General features: G+C 34.2%; 1 long non-coding RNA gene across 8 annotated transcripts in view; it reads left to right on the forward strand.

Annotated features, from left to right (window-relative positions):
• The first annotated feature begins 361 nt into the window (after window positions 1–361).
• The window catches only part of LOC585483, a 32,696-nt gene continuing 8,248 nt past the window's right edge, over window positions 362–24,809 (forward strand). For 3 of the 8 annotated variants that reach the window (XR_004062488.1, XR_004062490.1, XR_004062494.1), the window contains exons 1-5: window positions 362–434; window positions 4,908–4,973; window positions 7,498–7,568; window positions 13,024–18,124; window positions 18,971–19,055. This is a non-coding gene — a long non-coding RNA (uncharacterized LOC585483). Of the gene's footprint in view, window positions 435–4,907; window positions 4,974–7,497; window positions 7,569–13,023; window positions 18,125–18,947; window positions 22,986–24,809 lie in introns of all 8 variants that reach the window. The other 5 variants (XR_004062502.1, XR_004062497.1, XR_004062499.1 and 2 more) reach the window with 5 other exon arrangements.

The following is a 24,809-nucleotide window of genomic DNA, read 5'->3' on the forward strand; positions in this document are numbered from 1 at the left end:
ATTCTACATTCCAGTCTTGTTTGAGTAGGTTCAGTTATATTGTAGATGAAATCGTTAACGATTTCATATCATGTTATAAAATGCTACTATCATTATGGTCTATCTATATGTCAGGTATCCTTGATCATTATGGATCTATGGAACATAGATTGAGAACAATAGTCATTATGATTTGAAAAGGTTTTTGATTAAAAAAATTAAATCAGTTTACTTTAAACTATACATCGGTTTTAATATGTATTGGTGAATAAATTCAATTTGATTTAATAGGGTTTCCTTGCTTTTATGTGTACAGATTGTGTTGTAATTTATAACTTGATGATTGAAAGGTAATCATTGGTCTTTTTCTTTTTTTCATTCTTCTGCAGATACAGTATAAAGCCAAGCAAGGTGTGGAGAGAGATTTTGCTTAGTTGAAGCCAGTTGAAGTGAAGGTTTGTTTATGTTAAGTTAATTACCAAATGGATTTCATACCTTATCATGATAACCTATTAGTTTTTTAACCTGTTCAAGACATATTGACCATTTAGAGAAGATATTTTGCTTAATTAAAAAAATGCTTTTAACCCTTATAAGTTGGGGTTGGGGGGGGGGGCATGAATATCCCCCTCCCCTCAATTAAGTTCACGAATTCAATGTTCAATTCTGAATTGGTCATTAATGTAATTCTGATTTGAAAAGGTTTTTGATGTAGAAATTGAAATAAGTTAAAACTTTACATCAGTTTTACTATGCATTGGTGGAATATATTCAATTCAATAGGGTTTCCTTGCTTTTAGTTTTACTGTATGTGTAAAGATTGTGTTGTAATTTATTACTCGATGATTGAAAGCTAATCTATCGTTTTTTTCTTTTTTCATGGATATCATACCTTATCATGATAACCTATCAGTTTGTTAACCTGTTAAAGGTACTATGTCCCTTTTGCAGCCAACCTCAAATTCTGTAGAACTTTGCAGGAATTATGAATACCGTATTTGCCGGCGTAAAGGCCGCACCGCCGCATAGGCCGCACCCCCAACTTTGACATTTCGTAGAGAGAGAAAAAAAAGAAGAAAAAAAAAAGGAAAAAAAATAAACGGACCAAAGAAAATAATCATAATTTTGTCGTAGAACTCTATTTTTCCTACAAACTAATACCAAAATTATCAATCATTTTATAAATTTACAGGAAGTTTACCTAAAAAATGATCGTAATTTAGCAAATCTTCATCGATTTTTAGGCAGATTAGCACATTCATTGGACACTAGAGGGCGCTTCGCATGCATACAGAAACATGAATGGCCTGCCATAACCAAGCTGTGGCCATAATGTTATCCGGTCTTACCCCTATCGTACCGCCAAATGGAGAAAATAAACAAGCTTTTGTATTGTTATTAGAGATCTACCGAGGTTAGTTTGTCGCTTTAATTAATTAGATAGTCTCAATTATAATTAAGAATTATCTTACTGGAAAGTTAAGAACACCGACGATTGCGCGCTATGAATCTCCGAGCTGCGTTGGATTTGTTGCAACTTCCAGCCCGGTAGCTCCCCACCACAGAGTGTGTGAGCGAGGTATGATTTTGGTTACCGGGCCATGCGCTGACTAAGCCAAGGACATTTTTACAAGTACGATTTTTAGTACGAGTTTCTGGTCAGTTTTCTTCTTATTTCTTTGGTTGCACAACGATTAAAAAGATAACTTCTTCAAATTTGCTGCTGACGTGGTTCAGACTAGATCTTGTCCGATGTGTTTTCAAGTCCGAAAGACGTGACTCAGTTTCGAACCTGCGTCCTCGGCTGAATCAGTTTGTAACTTCCATTTTTAGCTGGATTACAGGCGCCCACGCCACAAGGCCCTGTTAAGAGAGGAATATCATGATTTTGGTATCAGAGAGAGGGCCCCCACTTATTTGACTTAACTTAAAGGTAAAGACCAGTTATGGTCATGCGATTGTATTGTGAAAGAAATGTTGTGGAATGGATCAGAAAAGGTTGATCATCTAGCCAGGGGCGTACGCAGGATTTTTTCAAGGGGGGGGGGGGGGGTTTTAAAATATTTTGCTCCCGAAAATTTGAAAATCGCGCCAGCCGAAAAGTCGCTCAGTGGAGGGGGGGGGGGGGGGGAGCGGACACTTTTTTTTTTTTTAAATAATTAAAAAAAATATATATATACCAAAGGGGGGGGGGGGTTTAAACCCCCCAACCCCCTCCCCCCCTGCGTACGCCCCTGCATCTAGCATACATAAGTATTGGTGTGTACTGCAAGTTTCTGGAATCATCAAAATGATAAGAAACTGGGCCCAGTCTTCGTAAAGTTACAAGCACTGTACACAGAAAGATGTATATGGGACTATACGCACACGTGCGCGACACATGCATGTATCTCTCACAGACCATGAGAGAAACTAATTTCCCAAATATATCAATTAGTAGGCGGTTTCCCGGCAAATTTTTTATCATCATGTATTAGTCAAAACATATTCTTTCACATGATTGATAATAAGAGCTTCCATTTCATTTCTTGAAATTGGGGCGTTTCCAATACTGGTCTTTATCTTTAAGTGCAACTTGGCCCTATCTTCCCCAGGGGGGGGGGGGGGGCTTTAGAAGTCCCCCCCCCCTCTACATTTTTTAATGCCAAAGAATCTTGCGCTAAAATTTTATGACTTTTTTCTTTCGAGTCTTGCGCATCTTTTTGAAATAAATTTTTCGAAAATTGTACCCACTGTTACAAAAATCATGTGACCCTTTGTCTTTGTATGTCAGCCCGAAAATCGCTCATTTGTTGTGATTTGTGTACAAATTTACAAAACATGGAAATCTCATTTTTCCAAAATAGAGATAAAACATTGGTTATTTGGTCTTGTTTATAGTATAGGTGTTTATTTTGGAGTTCAAAATAGACTAGTTGAATTATAGTTAGAATTAGAATAAAACAACAAAAACAATAAAATACATAAATTAACAAAACTAAGAAATACATATAAAATTATCAAATCAATAGAAAACATGGGCGCCGCCTTTCCGGTGACGGCGTAAACAACAGTTTTGATATGATTTTAAAAGTATAAGATCTTATTCAATGAAAATTGGACTATTAGGGTTATCAAGTATCCCCAATCATGTGACGAGAATTTCAGGTCACAAAGTCAAGGTCAAAGGTCTCTCGATCTGCCTCTCGATCAGCACGTAGTACAGTGCTAGAGCCTTGGGTCAATATGCATTAGTATTGACCATCTATGCTTTGCTGGAGTTGATTTGGGTAGGGTTGGATTCTCAGAGCCAAAAGGCCAAATCAGAGGCTAACAAACGAAAGAGACAGAAATTCATTTCGGTCGACAAGTACAACTTTCTGTACTGTTGATAAAAGGTCTGATCAGTTGTATACTGTAGTAGTAGTACAGTACTTTACCCAAGTGCATGTACAAAAATGAGGTTTGATTTGGACTTGTCATCTTTAACCACAAATTTGTATAGACCCAATATCATATCGTCAAAGGTGCTGATGGAGAGACCGTCGGTGTAACAAGGCACTGTGGCTGTTTTTTCCTTGCACAAATTATACTATTTTTGTATGATCACGGCACCTGTCCAGGACAAGCACCAGCACACAACACATAATCTTCAGGATTGAAGGACACATGATTTCTTTGAAGTTTGGTTGCACGATTGGAACAACAAATGTTAAAACCATAATGTTTTTGTTTTTTGATTACCGGTATTCACAAATTTGTATCCCATAGAAAACACTTGAATTGTGGTGTACCGGTAATTAATTGAGGGAAAGATAGGCCAAATAAAAAAACAAACATGTTTAGCGTCCTGTTTTTTCGAAAAATAGGAAGGAGGGGGCCCTTTTTATTTTTTATTTTTTATTTCAAAATGGCCGCTCAAAATGGCCGCTCGGTACATTTTCCCTGACAGTCGGGGCTATTTTTTTTCAAGATGGCCGCCGACAATTTTTTTTTTTTTTTAATCAGAAATAGAGCCATTTTAGCAGTGTTTTTCATGTTTTTTTCTTTCAAAAAAAAAAAAAATTCAAAAAAAATAAAATAAAATAAAAAATAAAAAATAAAAAAAAATAGGAGGCGGCCCCCAAAAAGGAAGCGGGCGGGGACGCTAAACATGTATATTTTTTTAAATGGCCATATATATCTGAACATACGCACTTCAATTACTTACTCCTTGCATGCACTATGAACATGGCGGACAAAGAAAGCGGACAAAATATACAGTTCCTCAGGTAGACAAAGGAACATCCCTTCACTGCTATTATGTAAAAAGGTGAATATGCATGTGACACCTGTTCTACACATTTTTAAATAATAGCAGTGAAGGGATGTTCCTTTGTCTACCTGAGGAACTGTATATTTTGTCCGCTTTCTTTGTCAGTCATGTTCATAGTGATGGTGCATGATGGTAAAATATAAAAATTTGCAGTAGTGTGTACTTCTTAAAAATAACAGCTTGCATGTGAAATGTGCAAGCTGTTGTTTTTAGGGAGTAGGTGTGCTAAAGTGGGACTTTTCAAAACACAAGTGCTTTGACTTGTATAACATGCAGTCATGCACATATGCAAAATTCAGTGGCATGACCTGGCCCTGGGCGACTGAAAGCTAAGTAAGGAGGCACAATTCATCTTTGAGATCATTATATGAACATTTTGAAAAACAAACAGATACTGGTAATAGAATTCAATGTTTATTTAGGAAATAGTCATTATGATTTTAAAAGGTTTTTGATCAAAAAAATTAAATCAATTTACTTTAAACTATACATCGGTTTTAATATGTATTGGTGAATAAATTCAATTCGATTCAATAGGGTTTTCTTGCTTTTATGTGTACAGATTGTGTTGTAATTTATAACTTGATGATTGAAAGGTAATCATTGGTCTTTTTCTTTTTTCATTCTTCTGCAGATACAGTATAAAGCCAAGCAAGGTGTGGAGAGAGATTTTGCTTAGTTGAAGCCAGTTGAAGTGAAGGTTTGTTTATGTTAAGTTAATTTCCAAATGGATTTCATACCTTATCATGATAACCTATTAGTTTGTTAACCTGTTCAAGAAATATTGACCATTTAGAGAAGATATTTTGCTTAGTTAAAAAAATGCTTTTAACCCTTATAAGTTGGGGTTGAGGGGGGGGGGGGCATGAATATCCCCCTCCCCTCAATTAAGTTCACGAATTCAATGTTTAATTCTGAATTGGTCATTAATGTAATTCTGATTTGAAAAGGTTTTTGATGTAGAAAATTTAAATCAGTTAAAACTTTACATCAGTTTTACTATGCATTGGTGGAATATATTCAATTCAATAGGGTTTCCTTGCTTTTACTGTATGTGTAAAGATTGTGTTGTAATTTATTACTCGATGACTGAAAGCTAATCATTCGTCTTTTTCTTTTTTCATGGATATCATACCTTATCATGATAACCTATCAGTTTGTTAACCTGTTAAAAGGTACTATGTCCCTTTTGCAGCCAACCTCAAATTCTGTAGAACTTTGCAGGAATTATGAATATGTCATGTATGTCCTATCTGTGAAATTTAAACGTTAGCAGTGTCCTCATATTCAAATTATGCAAGGAAACCCGTTTACTTGCTAGACTTCACTGTCAGACACTATTGAGTGACTGACTGGCTTTTTTCTTCTTTGGTAATAACATACATGAAAAGAGTTGTAAAGGGTACATGAGCATTTGTCTACATCAATAACCCACTTCTTGTGACGGCCAAGATTAAACTGATTGAATCTTTGCGCAGCATAAAACGTATGACCATTCGGTACAATTGTCTGAAAATCAAGACTATTACTTTTGGGCTCTATAGCCCTAAAGTCGATTTGACAACTAATAGTCGTTATTTTCCCACTTGAAGACATTTTCAAGCCCCACCTTTTTTAGGGAAGTTCTAAATTAGTATTATCTTTCAAATGCAGTTGGAATTTAACTTTTTCATTTTTTTGGCCTGCAAATGGGACATAGTACCTTTAAAGACATGTTGACCATTTAGAGAAGATATTTTGCTTAATTAAAAAAATGCTTTTAACCCTTATAAGTAGGGGTTGGGGGGGGGGGGCGGCATGAATATCCTCCTCCTCTCAATTAAGTTCGCGATTATTTTGCATCCGCCTTAACCCTAAAAAGGCCAGGGGGGGGGCATTATGGCCCCCCCCCCTCCAGAATTTTTCTGATTATTCAGGAACGCATACGGATGGCGCCCCGCCACTCGCTGACTTTTTTCTTTCGAGTCTTGCGCATCTTTTGAAATAAAATTTTTGAAAATCGGACCTACCGTTACAAAGTCACGTGACCTTTTGTCTTTGCATGTCAGCCCGAAAATCGCTAATTTTCGTGATTTGTGTACAAAACATGGAAATCTCATTTTTCTAAAAAAGAGATAAAACATTGGTTATTTGGTCTTGTTTAAAGTTTGGGTGTTTATTTTGGGGTTCAAAATAGTTGAATTATAGTGAGAATTAAAATAAAACAACAAAAACAATAAAATACATAAATAAAAAAACAAAGAAATACATAAGAAATTATCAAATCAATAGATAACATAAGGAATAACCCCGCTCTTCCGATTTTTTTTTTGGTAATATTATTCCAAATGGTCTAAAAAATATATGTAGTGAAAACTAATGTTTAAATATGAATAATATATGATTTATGGGTACAAATGTGAATTGTATGACCTTATTTGCATAAATTACCATAAATATGGAAATGAATGAATTTTTCTAAAAATTAAATTTACCACAGTAGGCCTATTCTATACACTTCACTTGACATGCGTGCAAATTTTCGTGGCGATCGGCCGTTTCACAGCCGAGATCTTGCGGGGGGGCCATAATGGCATCATAATGGGGGCCATAATGGCCCCCCCCCCCGGCCGTATTAAGACCTCAAATAGCCCGGCCTTATTAGGGTTAAGTTGCGTCATGCCGATCGGTGACTTTTTTCTTTCAAGCGCACCTTTTGACACCATAATTATAAAGAAATCAGATGTACCGTAATTTACATGATGTTACAAGATCAAAATAGATATACAAAATAATATTGTTGAAGGTCCATGAAAAAACTCCTAAATTTTCATGTGAAATGCTACTTATTATATTTCTACTACTGTAGCAACCCTCTAAAATGCAAAACATTCCTGAACAAATTATCAAACACAACTTTATTTATGGGTTTTTTCAAGGTGCAATGTGTAACCCCCTCTAACAGTAAATTCTCCCAACTGTTTTTTCTTGTATATATGACGTAAAACATACTTTTTAAAATCTTCCACCACTCAAATGTTTGGATGGATTAGTTTAAAAGGAAAGTAACAAGAGTTCCAAACCTTGTTTAGTGTTTTTCTTGTTGATGTAAGTGTCAATTAATCGAAATTTTACTACACTTGTGTGTCATATTATCTTTTTAAAGTCATTGTTAGGACATAATGTACATTAGTAGTATTTTATATTTGTTTTATGTATATCTTGTTTCTATTTTGTTTCTGCAGATCCTTGAAGTTGAAGTTGGTTGAAGCAGAGGTGTGAGTGATAGCCAGCAAGAACACAAATAAACAGCAAGGTAGTTGTACAGTACATGACCTGGCACTCCAATCTGATTTTTGGTGCTGTACCTTTAAATTAAAGTGTTGGGGCCCTCAAAACTTAATGGCAAATTTCACCTGAAATGTAGAATAATGTTAAAGAGACTGCCATTTAACAGAGAAGTATGTTTGAACATGAAAATTAATGAAAGAATACAATATGTGTGTTCTTAGCGTACAACATAAAACCCAATTTTGTATTGTTTCAATAGTATTCACCTTCAAACACATGTTCTTTTTAAATCCTTGCAGAAGTGTGGTTAAATGACATTGTTTCTCACAACCTCATAGAATCTAAGTGAAATTTTGCTATATCAATTTGGGCATATTTTTGGTTCCAAACAATTTAGAGGGGCTTTAACATTTTAGGGACAGAAAATTGTTTTGAGACATTATCTCTAAATGACAGTGAGTACATGACATTTATGTACATAAAACATTTAGGATAACATTTATCTGTAATATGGGGTTTGAACATTGAACTTATACATGTATATTTTTTGGGGTGCAATTTATAACGTACAAAACTACAAAAGCTACAATACATAGTAGCTGAAAGACCAATATGCTCCCCGAAATTGCATCCGGGTGTTTAGTGTCCCTGAATCTCCTCAAGAAAACACCACTACAACAATCTGCAAGATTGCGCATCACTTTAAAACCGGAAGATATCGACCGATGTCACTGCATTCGAAGACGGAAACCACCTCCCCATCCAAGATCACGGCCAAAACCAGCGGCCATCATCGTGCAGCTGACATCATATCAACATCAACAGCGGCTGATCGTCGAATTTGAAAAGGAACGGAATGACCTGCGAGGATCTGACTGATGCCAATCGTACTCTCTTCCATGATGCTTTCATCGCAAGCAAGAAACAGAACAGTGAGATACAGGCAGCATGGTCGATTGGCTGACGGATCATTGTCTCTGTGAAGACATCACACGGTAAGAGCGTGAAGAAACAGGTTCATGACAAGAACGAACTAGACAACATATGAACACAAACATTGAAATTGAAGGATCATGATTTCCTTCGGTCCTGCATTTTGTATACTTTTGGTACAGTAATATATTCACTAGACATATTTTTGTATTTTGTATTTATTTGGTTTAAAAACATGAACACGTAAAGTTCAGGAAGTGGAACTCATATTGGTTAAATTAAAAAAAAATTGAATACTGTAAACAAAATTGAACCAAAATATATACACTTAAGAAAAATTCTGGTTACAATACAATATTCAACGAGTGAAGCCAGGCTGGCTACATGTAACAAGACCAACGTGAGGGATGACGAGGAAATTGAGAAGAAGAGAAATGTTGAGGGAGAGGGGGACAGAAAAAGGGAGCGGAGAAGGAAAGAAAGAGAGGGAAGGGGAGATACATGTAGGGAGGGAGAGGGAGAGAGAGAAGGAAGAGTGCAAGAGAGCAGGGAGGTGAGACATAGAGGAGTGGGCACTCTGCCCCAAGGGCTTTTCCTATCACTCAGAGTGGGATTATGCGGGATTAGGGGTCCAAGGAAAAACAAAATGACACCTTACGCGACGAGGTCACCCTGATGTTGTGAACTGATAGTCTAGGAATTCAGCTCTCGATGAGTGCAAAGAACAACAACAAGGTGAGTTTAGACATGATTTATTATTGTTGAATTTTTTTTTTTTTCCCGTTCCATTTATATTTATATTTCAACGTATTAGTAGTGGTAAACCCAGGTGGAAATCATTTTTTTAGGCAGACAAATTAGATTTTCTTCTTTATTTTGATGTATGACTCCACCGTTTGTTCTCGTTCGTTATATTGCACTGCACGGAAGACTAACAGTATGCTCGCGGTGGTAGAATCCAACTGGACATGTTGGTCCATTACATGAAATGAGATCAATCGTTGAAGGAAGGCTACATATGCATACAGAAGATAGGCTTTCCTCTTTAGATTCTAGGATCAAACCTTCTTCAATATGTCTGTAAGAAGATCCATATCATCTTCCAAATAATCGTCACGCGAGTATTTAAAAGCTGCCATGTCATGGGATGTAAACATATCCTACAATGCATCGCACATGCAAGCGGCTCCTGTTGATCAACCGACCTTGCACATGCGTTATGTGATCTTATTTACAACCGGGCGACCAGGCACCATTAATCCAATTTAGTGGATTGGTCGCTTGGGGAGTGCGGCATCGGGGATGGTTCAAAAGACCCTAATCCAGTTTTCTCTACTCTATGTCTCACCTCCCTGGGGAGAGAAAAGAAGAGCGATGAAAGATAGAAAGGGGGGAGAGAGAGAGGGGTAGGGATCGAGAGAGAAAGAAAAGATAGGGACTTTTTACATTTTATCTATTAAAGTTCTTCTATACATTTTGTACATACATGCAGTTGTTTCGTTTTTACTACTTTGTTTTAAGTGTAAAATTCATATTCCTTTGATCATTTTTTTGCATTTTTTTCTTCTTCAAATGTCGTGTCATGCTTGATTTGTATGTCTCACCTCCCTGATTTGTTCAATATCTCAGTGAAAAACATGTATGTATCAACCTTGACAGAATTTTTGTCACTATCAGGTCCCCAAATTACTACTAACTTCACTCAGTCACATTATACACCAGATAAATTTAATACGTTTGTATCACAGAAATTACCTGATACCGGTAATGATGTCAATAACAAATTATCATTTATTGATATTAATTGTAGAAGACTCCAACATAATGTTGATGCATTGTCTGTACCTATGATGTCATTACGTATGCAAGTTTCAATTGTTGGTGTTTCGAAAACGTGGCTAAGGGATGAAAATTCGCAATTTTCTCTGTGTAACTTCGATCATTATGACTTTGTGGGAAATAATAAATGACGTGGACGTGGAGGTGTTGGTATTTTTATTCGCAAGGACATTAATTTTAAACGCCGCTCTGAATTGGAAATTAATGAACAATTTTTAGAAAGTATTTTGATTGAAATTGAACATTTTAATTCAAATATTTTAATATGCGTTATGTACAGTATAGGCCACCCAGTCATCCAAAGGATGATTTTTTAATGTTTCGCGTTAATGTTTTAAATGTTGTTAACGTGGAAAAGAAATTATTTTATTTAATGGGCAATTTTAATATTGATTTATTAAATGTGGGAATGTTAAATATTTTTTTAACCACTTTATTGCTACATTCTATGAATCTTTTAATAAATGAATCACCTAATGTTACAGATCTATATTGTTATTAAATAATATTTTTACAAATGATTCTTGCCATATTTATTCTGGAATATTATTAACTGATGTTTCTGACAACTTCCCGGTATATTGTATTTGTGATATTGATATTCGCAAAAGTACTGTGAAACTGACTTTTATAGACGTGATTTAAACAAAAATAATATGAGAACGTTTTTGCACTTGAGGTATTCAACTAAATGGTATTTATCTAGTGATGTGAATAGTAGTTATGATAGCTTTGTTTTTAAATTCACAAAACTGTATAATTTGTGTTTCCGTGTGAAATTAGTTTGTTTGAAATATAAGCGTAAAAATAAACCTTGGCTTACAAATAAAATCATAAAGTTGAGTAAGAGAAAATGTACACTACATTGTATATAAATTGTATATTAAAAATCCTAATGATTATAGAAATGAAGTATGATAGGAAATTTGTAATAAATTGAATATAAGATTAAGATTGAAAAATAAGAAATACATCATTCAACAAGTGAAGCCAGGCTGGCTACATGTAGCAAGACCAAAGCGAGAGATGACGAGGAAATTGAGAAGGAGAGAAATGACGAGGGAGAGAGAGAGAGGAACAGAAAAAGGGAGCGGAGAAATAAAGAGAGGGAAGGGAAGATACGGAGGGAGAGGGAGAGAAAAAGAAAGAGAGAGGGAGAGATAAGTAAGAGTGATCGAGAGAGAGGAAGAGCGATGAAGATAGAAAGAAAGAGGAGAGAGATAGGGGAAAGAGAGAGAAGAGAGGGACCTTTTACATTTTATACATAGTTTCGTTTTTACTACTTTGTTTTGTTTTTAAGTGTAGAATTTATATTCCTCTGATCTTGTAAGGAAACAAAATTATCTTCAAATGTCGATGTGTTCAATGTCTCAATGAAAAACATGTATCTGTATCAACTTTGAAAGAATTTTTGTCACCATCAGATCCTCAAGGTACTAATAACTTCACTCAGTCATATTATACACCAGATGGATTCAATACGTTTGTATCACAGAAATTACTTGATGTCAGTAACAAATTATCATTTATTAATATTGATTGTAGAAGTCTCCAACATAATTTTGATGCATTGTCTGTAGTTATGATGTCATTACGTATGCAAGTTTCAATTATTGGTGTTTCGGAAACGTGGCTAAGGGATGAAAATTCACAATATTCTCTGTGCAATTTCGATCATTATGAATTTGTGAGAAATAATAAAAGACTTGGACGTGGATGAGGTGTTTTTTTATTTTTATTGAAATTGATCATTTAATCAAAATATTTTAATATGTGTTATGTATAGGGCACCCAGTCATCCAAAGGATAATTTTTTGATGTCTCTCGTAAATGTTTTTAATGTTTTAAATGTGGAAAAGAAATTATTCTATTTAATGGGAGATTTTAATATTGATTTATTAAATGTTGGGTTTATTAATGATTTTGTAAAAATTTTAATGCTACATTCTATGATTCTTTTAATAAATGAACCAACTCGTGTTACTGACAGATCTCCATTGTTATTAGATAATATTTTTACCAATGATTTTTGTCATATTTTGTTTGGAATATTATTAACTGACATTTCTGACCACTTCTCGGTATATTGTATTTGTGAAATTGATATTCACAAAAGTACTGTGAAACTGACTTTTAATTTTTATAGACGTGATTTAAACAAAAATAATATGAGAACGTTTTTACACTTGAGGTATTCAAATAAATGGTATTTATCTAGTGATGTGAATAGTAGTTATGATAGCTTTGTTTTTAAATTCACAAAACTGTATAATTTGCGTTTCCCTGTGAAATTAGTTTGTTTGAAATATAAGCGTAAAAATAAACCTTGGATTACAAATGAAATTATAAAGTTGAGTAAGAAAAAATGTAGACTATATAAGTTGTATATTAAAGATCCCAATGATTATAGAAATGAAGTATATAGGAAAATTTGTATTGAATTGAATAATAAGATTAAGATTGAAAAAAGGTATCATTGGTATACGATCTGATTAGATTTCGGAGTATGTAAATCATTGGAAATGAAACATGATAGATTTGATGAGTTTGAGTTGTACATGATCAAGACAGTTATGTGAATAGTGGGTAATTAGTTAACATTATAAACCACAATGTGATTGTGTGGGTATTAATCACTTTTAGTGATAGTTATTTCTTTCTTACTTTTTTTTTGTTTTTGTTTGTTTTGTTTCTTCTTTTCAATGTAGGACGAGTGTTGGATTGTCTGTGTTGGAGTTACTGGAAGGAGGTAGTGGTGTTTAAGTAAGTATTAGGGGACTTGAGTTGAAAGTGTTCAGCCTATGGTCATGGTAGTAACTGTTCAAAAAGGATTAATTATGTTATGCCATGTAGTGGCACTGATTTAATCTTACCTATGTTTTGACTTTATCTTACCTATGTTTTGACTTTAAGGTCAGTTGAGCTGATTCTATAGGAAGGCACAAAATGAACAATTGTCAAAGCAAATACTATGATTATGATTGCACATGCAGCAATTAAAAAAAAATGAGATTACATTGTGAAATAAGCCTACAATGAGATCAAATAAATCTGTTGGCATATAGGGTGAAAAAGTTTTAAACCATGGGATTGTTTAAGGCCAAAATTTGGATGATATAGTCATTCATTGGAAACCTCCATGTTGTGTTGAGATCATGGGTCAATTATATAGGTCAAAGTTTAAATTAGGTCAAATGTTATGGCATACCTGCAGGACTAAAGAATAAAAAACATTTTACACATTGAAAATCCTTATTTGTCAAACCTGTATTGCACATTCTGTGTATACCTCTGTCCGAATAGGGGAAAGTGGTTAGACTTTTGTGACAATTAATCTTGTAACTTTTATATCCTGTCCAAAATGATTTTTACTAAAATGATTACTTGGTATTCTGCTATTAGCCATAATGGCTGGAATTCACAAAGGTGGTTTAGATTTAGACCACGGTTTATGCTTTTTATGGCTATATTACATTGCGCTGTTTACATTTTTAATGTGCAATAGTACCTGTGTTTTCAAGATCTTCACACTTGGTACAAAAATAAGGAAGAATAGTTTTTGGTGTTATATATCAAGGTTATGTTTACATAGACATTTTCTGCTTGACAAGTCAAATAATTATATTGAGGGCTACGGCAATACTGTGGTTCATGGGAAGAAGGAGGCATACCAGTAGACTGCACACAGTCGAATCAAATGAAACATGTCTCAGCCATCATATTAAGCCCATCAATTGTAGACTCTTCCATTGGGTGTTGCCAAAATTTGAATAGAATCCATCAAACATGTAAGGAGTTGGTCAAGATGAAGAAAAAAAGGGGGGGGGGGTGTTAAACACATAGTGCAAACATGCACAAATATCTTGATTTTAGTCTAATACAATACATATTGTACATGTGACCTTGCCTAAGTCGAACTTGGATAAGTCAAAACTTGCCAAAGTCGAAGGTCTACACAGAGCCCAACCTGTTTTGTCCTATTGTTTTATGACCCTCGGTCTCTCAGAAAGCTATTTTATGGATCCCAAGAGATTTTAGTTACTGTATGTAAGGTTGATTATGTATTCAATTTTCTGTCTCTGTTCTTTTGGCAGGTACTGGTTGCTTTGGAAGGCAATTTGTGTTTGTGTTGTTATTTATCAAATCATCTTCATTTTTCAAAACATTACATACCATACCATTCCATCTTCACCCTCAGAACTCGTGATCTTGAGTTTTTGAGAAAAGCAGTACTCATTCAGAAGTTCATTTGAAGTTTCATCCAGAATCCCATTCCCATTCTATCATATTCAAAACATTACATACCATACCATTCCATCTTCACCCTCGGAACTCGTTATCTGAGTTTTTGAGAAAAGCAGTACTCATTCAGAAGTTCATTTGAAATTTCATCCAGAATCCCATCCTAAAGTCTGTTTATTGGCAACTCACGACAATAAGCCTCTAGCACTTATAAGCTAGTCGGTGAGTCAAGAAGAGTTGTGGTAGACAGCAAGAGAAAGTCTGTTTATTGGCAACTCACGACAATAAGCCTCTAGCACTCATACATAAGCTAGTCGGTGAGTCAAGAAGAGTTGTGATAGATAGCAAGAGAAAGTCTGTTTATTGGCAACTCATGACAATAAGCCTCTAGCACTTAAGAAGCTAGTTGGTGAGTTAAAGAAGAGTTGTGATAGATAGCAAGAATCACATTGAACCACAATTATTCTATTGAAACCTGAGAAACCTTGAATCAAGAGCTATTCTTATCACAGAAGTGATTCTTATAACTTTTTTTCTGAATCTATTCTAAGCTGTCTGAACTTTTCTAATTACAGAAGTAATTCCTACAAGACAGAGGTCTTGATCTTTTGCTACAGAAGTAGCCCTACTTTCTTGTGATACTTTATTTCTGAATCTACTCTATCTTACTGAACTTCACAAATCTTCTCCTATTTTACAAGCTTTCTAAATATATTCTTTATCACAGAAGTGATTCCTACAAGATTTCTGAATCTATTTTATTCTAAGCTGTCTAAACTTTTCTTACCTATTCCTATTACTGAAAAAAGTGAGCTTGATTGAGTGTAAAGTGAATAAAGCAGAATTGATTGAAGAGAGTTTGGAGCTGAATATATAGAAATAAACGTAAGATTGATTGATTGTAAAGTGCATAAGCTGAAGTGATTGCAGAGAGAACAGAGTTTGGAGAAAAGACAGAAATATATGTGTGATTGATTTAATTGCAAAGACAATAAGAGTTGTAAAAGTATAAGTGAGCCTAAGTGATTGCAGAGAGTAAGACAAGAGCTTTGGTCAGGATATTCTGAGATTGAGACATACAAGTGAGGTTGATTGCAGAGAAAGAAGTTTTGGTCAGGATATTTAGAGATTGAGACATACAAGTGAGGTCGATCTATTGCAGAGAAAGAAGTTTTGGTCAGGATATTTAGAGATTGAGACATACAAGTGATATTGATTGCAGAGAAAGAAGTTCTGGTCAGGATATTTAGAGATTGAGACATACAAGTGAGGTCGATCTATTGCAGAGAAAGAAGTTTTGGTCAGGATATTTAGAGATTGAGACATACAAGTGATATTGATTGCAGAGAAAGAAGTTCTGGTCAGGATATTTAGAGATTGAGACATACAAGTGAGGTTGATTGCAGAGAAAGAAGTTCTGGTCAGGATATTTAGAGATTGAGACATACAAGTGAGGTTGATTTTTCTTTATTATGGAATTTGAAGGTGATCAATTCAAGGAAGTGATACAAGAGATTGTAGATATGCTATGGAGTTGTGCATCAGTTCTCGATCCGCAGAATGAAGAATGTTGCGTATGTAGGAATACAATTGAAGAAAGTGAAAACCAAGCTACTTGTGAGAGCTGCAATGAATATTATCATGTGACATGTATGGGTTTTTTGTGTCAAGATCGAGTGAATGAGCGGAGATTAATCTGGATTTGTTCATCTTGTGGTAATAACAACATTGCGCATCGACTGTTTGATAAAGTATGTATCCCCTCTCATTTGAATAGATACCAGCCTCTTGAGACAGTAGATGAAGAATTTGATGATGATGTGCCCCTCTTACCCAAGCAAGATGGCACACAAAAGAAATCCAAATCAAAGAAAAGGTATTTTAAGAAATGCAAGAAAATCAATATAGAGCCAGGAAATCATAGTGAGTTTGACACACGTGAACATGATCCTGTAGTCACTCAAAGAGATTCCCCCAAACAACGTGATAAAGTGCATAGTGAAGAAGTAGATAGTAGTGAATGGATGAAGGTGAAAACAAAGAAGGCAAGGATGTTGGAAAAGATGCAAGAAAGAATATCGCAATTAACAGCAAAAAGTGACAGTGGAACAGGTCAGGAAAAGAGAATCATAAATGGTGTTGTTCTAGAACCTGGTGTAACATACATTGGCAAAGCAATGAAATCTTTCTATGAAAGACGGAAAAGTAGAAAATCAAAACGCAAAGTAGACATCAAACTAAACAGAGATGTAGAATGTCGGAAAGTAAAGGATAATAGTGTTCAAATGTACACAGAAACATTGCTAGATGAATATGCAAAGTGTGTGCAGTCACCACAGTCGATGATGTACCATGAAACGCACCTCTACAAACAAAACAACGTGAAGGAGGAACAATCTTGGGCTGATGTAGTAGGCCATGTACAAAATGAAACAACACAGACAAAATCTATTGTTGGCAGTGTGACATATAGTCATGTTTCTTTGAAACAATCCAAGGGCAAAGAACAGAGCACATTCAGAGTATGTGGTGGTGCAAAACACTCACAAAAACCTGAAGTAGGAAACAAGAAAGTCCGTGTTCTAAAGGGCAACAAAACATCTTGTGGAAAGTCAGTTGATTCTAAAGTATTGAAAATGGAAGTATTGAACGATAAAGGAAAAGGATGTGACGGAAAGACTAAAAGCGTGGGTGAAGTAAAGGTAGATAAAGGCAATAGTACTACTGTAATCGAGGAGAAATTGTGTGGCAGTGATAAAGACATGACAGAAATACAGTCCAAAGCAGCAGAAAATGGTCAGGTCATTAATACTTTTGAGGTTGGTAACCAAGTCACTTACAAAACAAGCAGTGAGCATGATGATGAATGTGCAAATGATCAATTTGTCAAGTCACAGAAGTTTATTCCTAAGAAAATGTTTGGAATGGAACATGACAGTAAATTCCATAAACAGTCAGTCAACACGTCTAATGTAAATTTAGAAGAGAAGCAAATCCCAAATGAAAACATATCAAATATGGAACAAAATACACTTGTGAAATGTGTTGCCATGGGCAATTTTCATCAAGGAAATGCTAGATTTGGATTTTATTCTGGAAAGCAATGTGTTTCTAACAGTTTTGCTGCTATTTTATACAGTAAAATTACAGATGTTTCCCAATGGCAAAAACAAGATCTTGACAAGGTATTGATTTATGGTAATGAGTTGTATAAATTTATTCAGCTTAGTTCTGCAATAAATGATAATTTCTTGTTGATATCTGAATTACCTGATCAATTAGAAGCTTTTGATGTCCATTATAAAATGCAATGTTCTCAGAGTGTTATGGGTACAATTTGTGGAGATGATTTTTTTTTGATTAATTTTAATGCAGTAACATTGAAAGATGCTCTCCATCAGGAATTGGATAGACATGATGCATGCTTTTGTACATTTGGTGGCCAAACATTTGCAATCATATCCACACGAAAACAATATTTTATTTTTGATTCACATTCTAGAGACAGGCATGGACTTATGACAGATGATGGGACCAGTGTCGTTCTATGTACATCAAACTGGAAAGGTGTGTACGATCATATTTTGAAATTAGCTGAATCTATGGGTATCAATAAAAACCAGACTGAATTTGAACTTACAGGTATAATTGTGAATCTTATCAATTCAAGCGAGATTACTGTGACAGAACATGGTGATAATGGTCATGTGGGAAAAGATGAACAGGACTATATGAATGTAGTTGAAAGTAATGATAGATTTTTCTTGCCAACAGATAGAACTGACAAAAGTAATAAATGTGTTTCAACAGATATGTCTGATTGTATTGAAATAGATGATGATGAGGATGACTGCATGATAATTGATGCAGAGCATGATACAAATTATTGCAAAGATTTCCCTAGTGGTGCTCCCTCAGATAGGCCTGATTATATCAATATAGATGATGTTGATGATGATGATTGCATAGTAATTGATACAGAGCATGATACAAATTATTGCAAAGATTTGCCTAGTGGTGCTCCCTCAGATAGGCCTGATTCTATCAATATAGATGATGTTGATGATGATGATGACTGCATAGTAATTGATACAGAGCATGATACAAATTATTGCAAAGATTCCCCTAGTGGTGCTCCCTCAGATAGGCCTGATTCTATCAATATAGATGATGTTGATGATGATGATGACTGCATAGTAATTGATACAGAATACAATACAAATAACTTCAAATATTTCCCAGTCCATTCAAGTGAAAAGAAAAAAGTGTGTGCTAAATTTAATATTACAGATACTTGTATCAGTTCCAAATCAGATACCGATATGTGCATTAATATTGGTACTCCTGCTATTATTACTAATATTACTGGCGATGGAAATTGTTTTTACAGGTCAATCTCTCTTTGTCTGACAGGGAAGGAAGTTAATCACAACATTCTGAGGCAGACATGTATCCAACATTTGCTGCAAAACTCACATATATTTGCTGGTTGTTTAAGGTATGAATTTTCATCAGTTAAGGACTATGTCAGTAGAAATAAACCACAAATCAATAGTAAATGGGCCACTGAGGTAGAGATTGCTGTGATGGCACATCTGCTTGAAACAGATATATTGATTTACAGTGATACATATCTGAATTGGAGACTGTATTCATGGGATAACCCTGGACGAATTGTACATGAATCAAATATGAGAGGCATTTATCTATTACATGTTAAAGGTGTACATTTTGATTATGTTGAATCTGTCGAATGTATTGATTCGGGTATTGACGAAGGAAAAAAAACCAAGGAAATTGAACCATGTTCAATTCATGAAAAGAAAAGAATGGGTGAAACTAAGGAAGTTACATGTACTATAAAAAGATCTGTTCATAGTGATATGCTTGAAGACAATGAAAGTGAAAGTGATACAATAATTATTGAAGATATTAAATATTCCAATTTATCAGTCTTGAAAAATGGTGTTACTGATGTTAAATGTATTGATTTGGTTATTGACGAAGGAAAAAAAACAAAGGAAGTTACATGTAATAAACAGAGATCTATTCATAGTGAAATGCTTAAAGACAATAAAAGTAAACTATCCAAACAATATGCATCTTGTGCAACGAAAGATGAAATTGATGAAACGTTTATGCCAAGTCTAAGCGGAAAAAGTGAAGACATCTTTATTTCCAAAAGAAAGAGAAAAGGTGACACAATTCATGAAAGTGTAAAGTGTGCTAAATCGAAAAAGATGTCTTTTCCACGAATGCATAGATATTGCAAAACAAAACAACCAAAACTGGAAAACGATGAGAGGGCTAAAAAATCAGCTTCTAGAATTATTAGTTATCCATCAGAAAATTGTAATACTATTAATAGAGGTGTTGCTGATGTTTTAAATAAAGGAAACATGTTCATTGGAAATGACCCTTTAAAGATACTGAATGAAAAAATTGCATTGAAAAAAGTGTCAATTAGACTGATACGATTATCTGAATCTGAATTAAAAAATATTTCATTTGAATACGGATCTTGCGCAACGAAAGATGAAATTGAAGAAACGTTTGTGCCAAGTGTAAGCGGAAAAAGTGAAGACATTTTTATTTCAAAAAGAAAGAGAAAAGGTGACACAATTCATGAAAGTGTAAAGTGTGCTAAATCGAAAAAGATGTCTTTTCCACAAATGCATAGATATTGCAAAACAAAACAACCAAAACTGGAAAACGATGAGAGGGCTAAAAAATCAGCTTCTAGAATTATTAGTTATCCATCAGAAAATTGTAATACTATTAATAGAGGTGTTGCTGATGTTTTAAATAAAGGAAACATGTTCATTGGAAATGACCCTTTAAAGATACTGAATGAAAAAATTGCATTGAAAAAAGTGTCAATTAGACTGATACGATTATCTGAATCTGAATTAAAAAATATTTCATTTGAATACGGATCTTGCGCAACGAAAGATGAAATTGAAGAAACGTTTGTGCCAAGTGTAAGCAGAAAAAGTGAAGACATTTTTATTTCAAAAAGAAAGAGAATAGGTGACACAATTCATGAAAGTGTGAAGTGTGCTAAATCAAAAAAGATGTCTTCTCCAAAAATGCATAGATATTGCAAAACAAAACAACCCAAACTGGAAAGAAATGAGAGGGAAAAAAAATCAGCTTCTAGAATTACTAGTTATCCATCAGGAATTGTTCATACTATGAATAGAGGTGTAATTGATGTTTTAAATGATGAACAAATTGTATTGAAAAAAGTGACAATTAGACTTATACGATTATCTGAATCTGAATTAAAGAATCTTTCATTTGATCTTTTAAAAGATATAAAGAAAACACAATCCAGTGCTAACTTACAAGGTACAAATATTCCAGTAAAAGGTTCTACAATTGAATTCCCTAAAAAACAAATTAAAAAAGAAAACAAGAAAAGCAAATGTAAGCAGTCTTTAAGAAAACGACAACAATTAGCTAAAGAAAGGATGAAAGCAAAAAGGAAACCAATTAATGATCATGATGCATACGATAATGTTCAAAATAATGAGAAGTACATGGATGGTTGCAAATTCAAAGGAGATTTCAGTGATGTAAAGAAGACAAAAATGAAGCAAAAGTATCACTCTAACGAATGTTTCAGAGATGAAAAGAAAAAGAAGATTAAACAAAAGTATCAGTCTGACAAATCCTTCAGAGATGAACACAAGCAGAAAATAAAGCATAAGTATCAGTCTAATACATTGTTTAGAGATGAACACAAGAAGAAACTAAATTTGAAATATGAGTCTAATAAATCCTTTAGAGATGAACGCAAGAAAAAAATACATTTGAAATATGAGTCTAATACATTGTTTAGAGATGAACACAAGAAGAAAATGAAACAGAAAACAAAGCATGACTATCAGTCTAATAAATCTTTCAGAGATGAACACAAGAAGAAAATAAAATTGAAATATGAGTCTAATACATTGTTTAGAGATGAACACAAGAAAAAAATAAAATTGAAATATGAGTCAGATACATTGTTTAGAGATGAACACAAGAAAAAAATAAAATTGAAATATGAGTCTAATACATTGTTTAGAGATGAACACAAGAAAAAAATAAAATTGAAATATGAGTCTAATACATTGTTTAGAGATGAACACAAGAAAAAAATAAAATTGAAATATGAGTCTAATACATTGTTTAGAGATGAACACAAGAAAAAAATAAAATTGAAATATGAGTCTAATACATTGTTTAGAGATGAACACAAGAAAAAAATAAAATTGAAATATGAGTCTAATACATTGTTTAGAGATGAACACAAGAAGAAAATGAAACAGAAAACAAAGCATGACTATCAATCTAACAAATGCTTCAGAGATATGCGCAAGAAGAAAATAAAACATAAGTATCAATCTAACCAGCATTATAGGCAGAGACTCGCAGAAAAAAATAAAGAACGCGCTGGACTTAAGAAAATGAGTTTCAAAAAATTAGAAAATGTACTAGAAAATTTCAGAAATGTTATTTCTCATGGACCAGAATATGTCTGTTGTGTATGTCTGAAATTGCTTTTTCAAAGTCAAGTCTTAAAATGCATTAAACAAAATTACCAAAACAAAACGTGTATAAATGAGTCCTATTTACACATTTGCAATTCACAATGTAATGAAAACTGTCGATTGGCGCACTCATCTCGTGGACATTTATGGATATGCTTTACATGCCACAGAAAATTGTTGGTGAATAAATTACCAGCTGAGGCTAGTGTTAACAGTTTGCAATTGCATGAGATTCCAGATGAATTGAAGGACTTGAATAATTTAGAGCAACATTTAATTGCACGTAACATAAGTTTTTTCAAATTAATCCGTTTACCTAAGGGAGGTCAAAATGCAGTTCATGGACCAGTTGTTTGTGTGCCTTCGAATACAATGAAAACTGTAAATATGTTACCTCCACCAGAAAGAGAAGATCAATTAATCCGTGTGAAATTAAAAAGAAAAATATCTTATAAGGGCCATCATGAGTATAAATTTGTTAATAAAATTAAGGTGCTAAATGGGTTGCACTATTTGAAGAAAAACAATAAGTGGTATTCTGATATAAGTATTAATGAAAACTGGAATAATTCGTTGTCAGGAGAAATGTGTAGTGCAGAAACAAACGACAATGACGATTCAATTCAAAACTTTGAAGAACAGGAAACCGATGACCAAGAAGCAAGGTTAAATGGAATTCAACTTGATACCTGCTTGCAACCAGTTGATATTGGACAAGAAATCCTTGATCAACATTTTGATGATATTTTCTGTTGTGCTCCATGTGAAGGCAACAATCCCATAGCACTTCTTAGAGATGAAAGCAATGAACCAAAATCGTTTCCTGTATTATTTCCAAAAGGTCAACCAACTTATCATGATGTCAGAAGTGTACGAGTGACCCTTGGAAGGTATTTACAAAATAGGCTAATGCACGTAGATAATCGCTTTGCTAAAAATACAGATTTTATTTTTTATGCTCAGTGCATTTATGAAATTCAACAAGTTTTGTCCGGTGTTTCAATTGCATTGAGAAAAACATCAAGTAAAAGTGATACTGATGCACCAATCACTATCAAAGATTTAAAACAAATTGACAAAGTTCAGGACATATTAAAATCAGATAGAGGGTTTCGCTTTCTGAAACAGATAAGAGGTTCTCCTCCATATTGGTCTGCAACACAAAAAGATTTATTAGCCATGGTGAGACAGCTTGGTATACCTACATGGTTTGGAAGTTTCTCGGCAGCAGACATGAGATGGCCTGAAGTATTAAATACTTTATTAATGGAAAGAGGTGATAAACGAAAAATCAATGACCTAGATTGGACAGATAAATGTGAACTTTTAAAGTCAAATCCAGTGACTGTTGCAAGAATGTTTGACAAAAGATTTCACACTTTTTTGAAAAATGTTATTTTGTCTGAAGCACATCCCATTGGTCATGTAATAGATTATTTTTATCGTGTTGAATTCCAACAGCGAGGATCTCCACACACACATTGTTTATTCTGGGTAAAGGATGCACCAGAGCATGGATATAGTTCAGATGAGGAAGTAGTTTCCTTTATTGATAAATACATTTCTTGCAAGATACCTTCCGAACAAGAAGATCCAGAACTCCATGAAATAATCACTCATGTGCAGCAGCATAGCAAAAAGCATTCAAAATCTTGTAAAAAGAAGGGGAAAACATGTCGGTTCAATTTTCCAAGACCACCGTCTGATAGAACATGTGTACTTTATCCCAAAGAGGGTAACCCCGATGAAATTGATAGTGCAAAACAATTATTAGAATCTATCAAAAATGCTGTAAATCAGGAAAATAATTACACTAATGTTTCAGACCTTTTTAAAGATTGTAACACAACACAGACTGAATTTGAAAATGCAACTAGGTTATTAGCTAAACAAGAAATTTTGATCAAGAAAAGAGACCCCAAAGATGTATGGATAAATCAGTACAATCCTTTTCTACTGAGAGCATGGAATGCAAATATGGACTTACAATTTGTTATGGATGTTTATGCATGTGTTAGATATATTGTATCATACATTTCAAAATCAGAGAGAGAAATGGGAATGCTCTTAAGCCATGCTCAATCTGAAATAAATGAGGGAAATCATGATGCAAGAAAAAGTATCAGACAGCTCGGAAATGTCTACATGCAAAATCGAGAAGTATCTGCACAGGAGAGTGTGTATCGTGTATGTTCCCTTCGATTAAAAGAGTGTTCACGAAAAGTAGAATTTATTCCGGTTGGTCCAAATCCTGTTAGAATGAGTTTACCTTTACATGTTATTCAAAGTAGACCTGACGATGATGATGATGATAGGAGTCCATGGATGGCAAATAAACTTGATCGATATAAAGCTAGACCCAATGGAAGTGAATTTGACACTATGTGTCTTGCAAAATTCTGCGCATGTTACAGAATACTAACTGCATCGCAAGTGAAAGGCAATAAAACATCACCATATTTATTTGAATTGAAAAATAATTCGGGATACATTCAGAAACGAACAAGGTCTAGTGCTGCTGTCGTAAGATATCCACGATTTTCTAAAACAGTTTCTCCAGAAAAATATTACCTCAGTATATTGCAACTTTTCCTGCCATTTAGTAATGATGAGCAGTTAAAACCACCACAGTTTCAGACATATAAGGAATTTTATGAAACAGGTAGTGTCAAACTACAGGGAGGCAATTTGGAAAGTGTAAAATCAATAGTAGA

This window comes from Strongylocentrotus purpuratus, unplaced genomic scaffold, assembly GCF_000002235.5.
Source record: "Strongylocentrotus purpuratus isolate Spur 01 unplaced genomic scaffold, Spur_5.0 spur5_scaffold_1, whole genome shotgun sequence".
In the NCBI taxonomy this organism is placed as follows: Eukaryota; Metazoa; Echinodermata; class Echinoidea; order Camarodonta; family Strongylocentrotidae; genus Strongylocentrotus; species Strongylocentrotus purpuratus.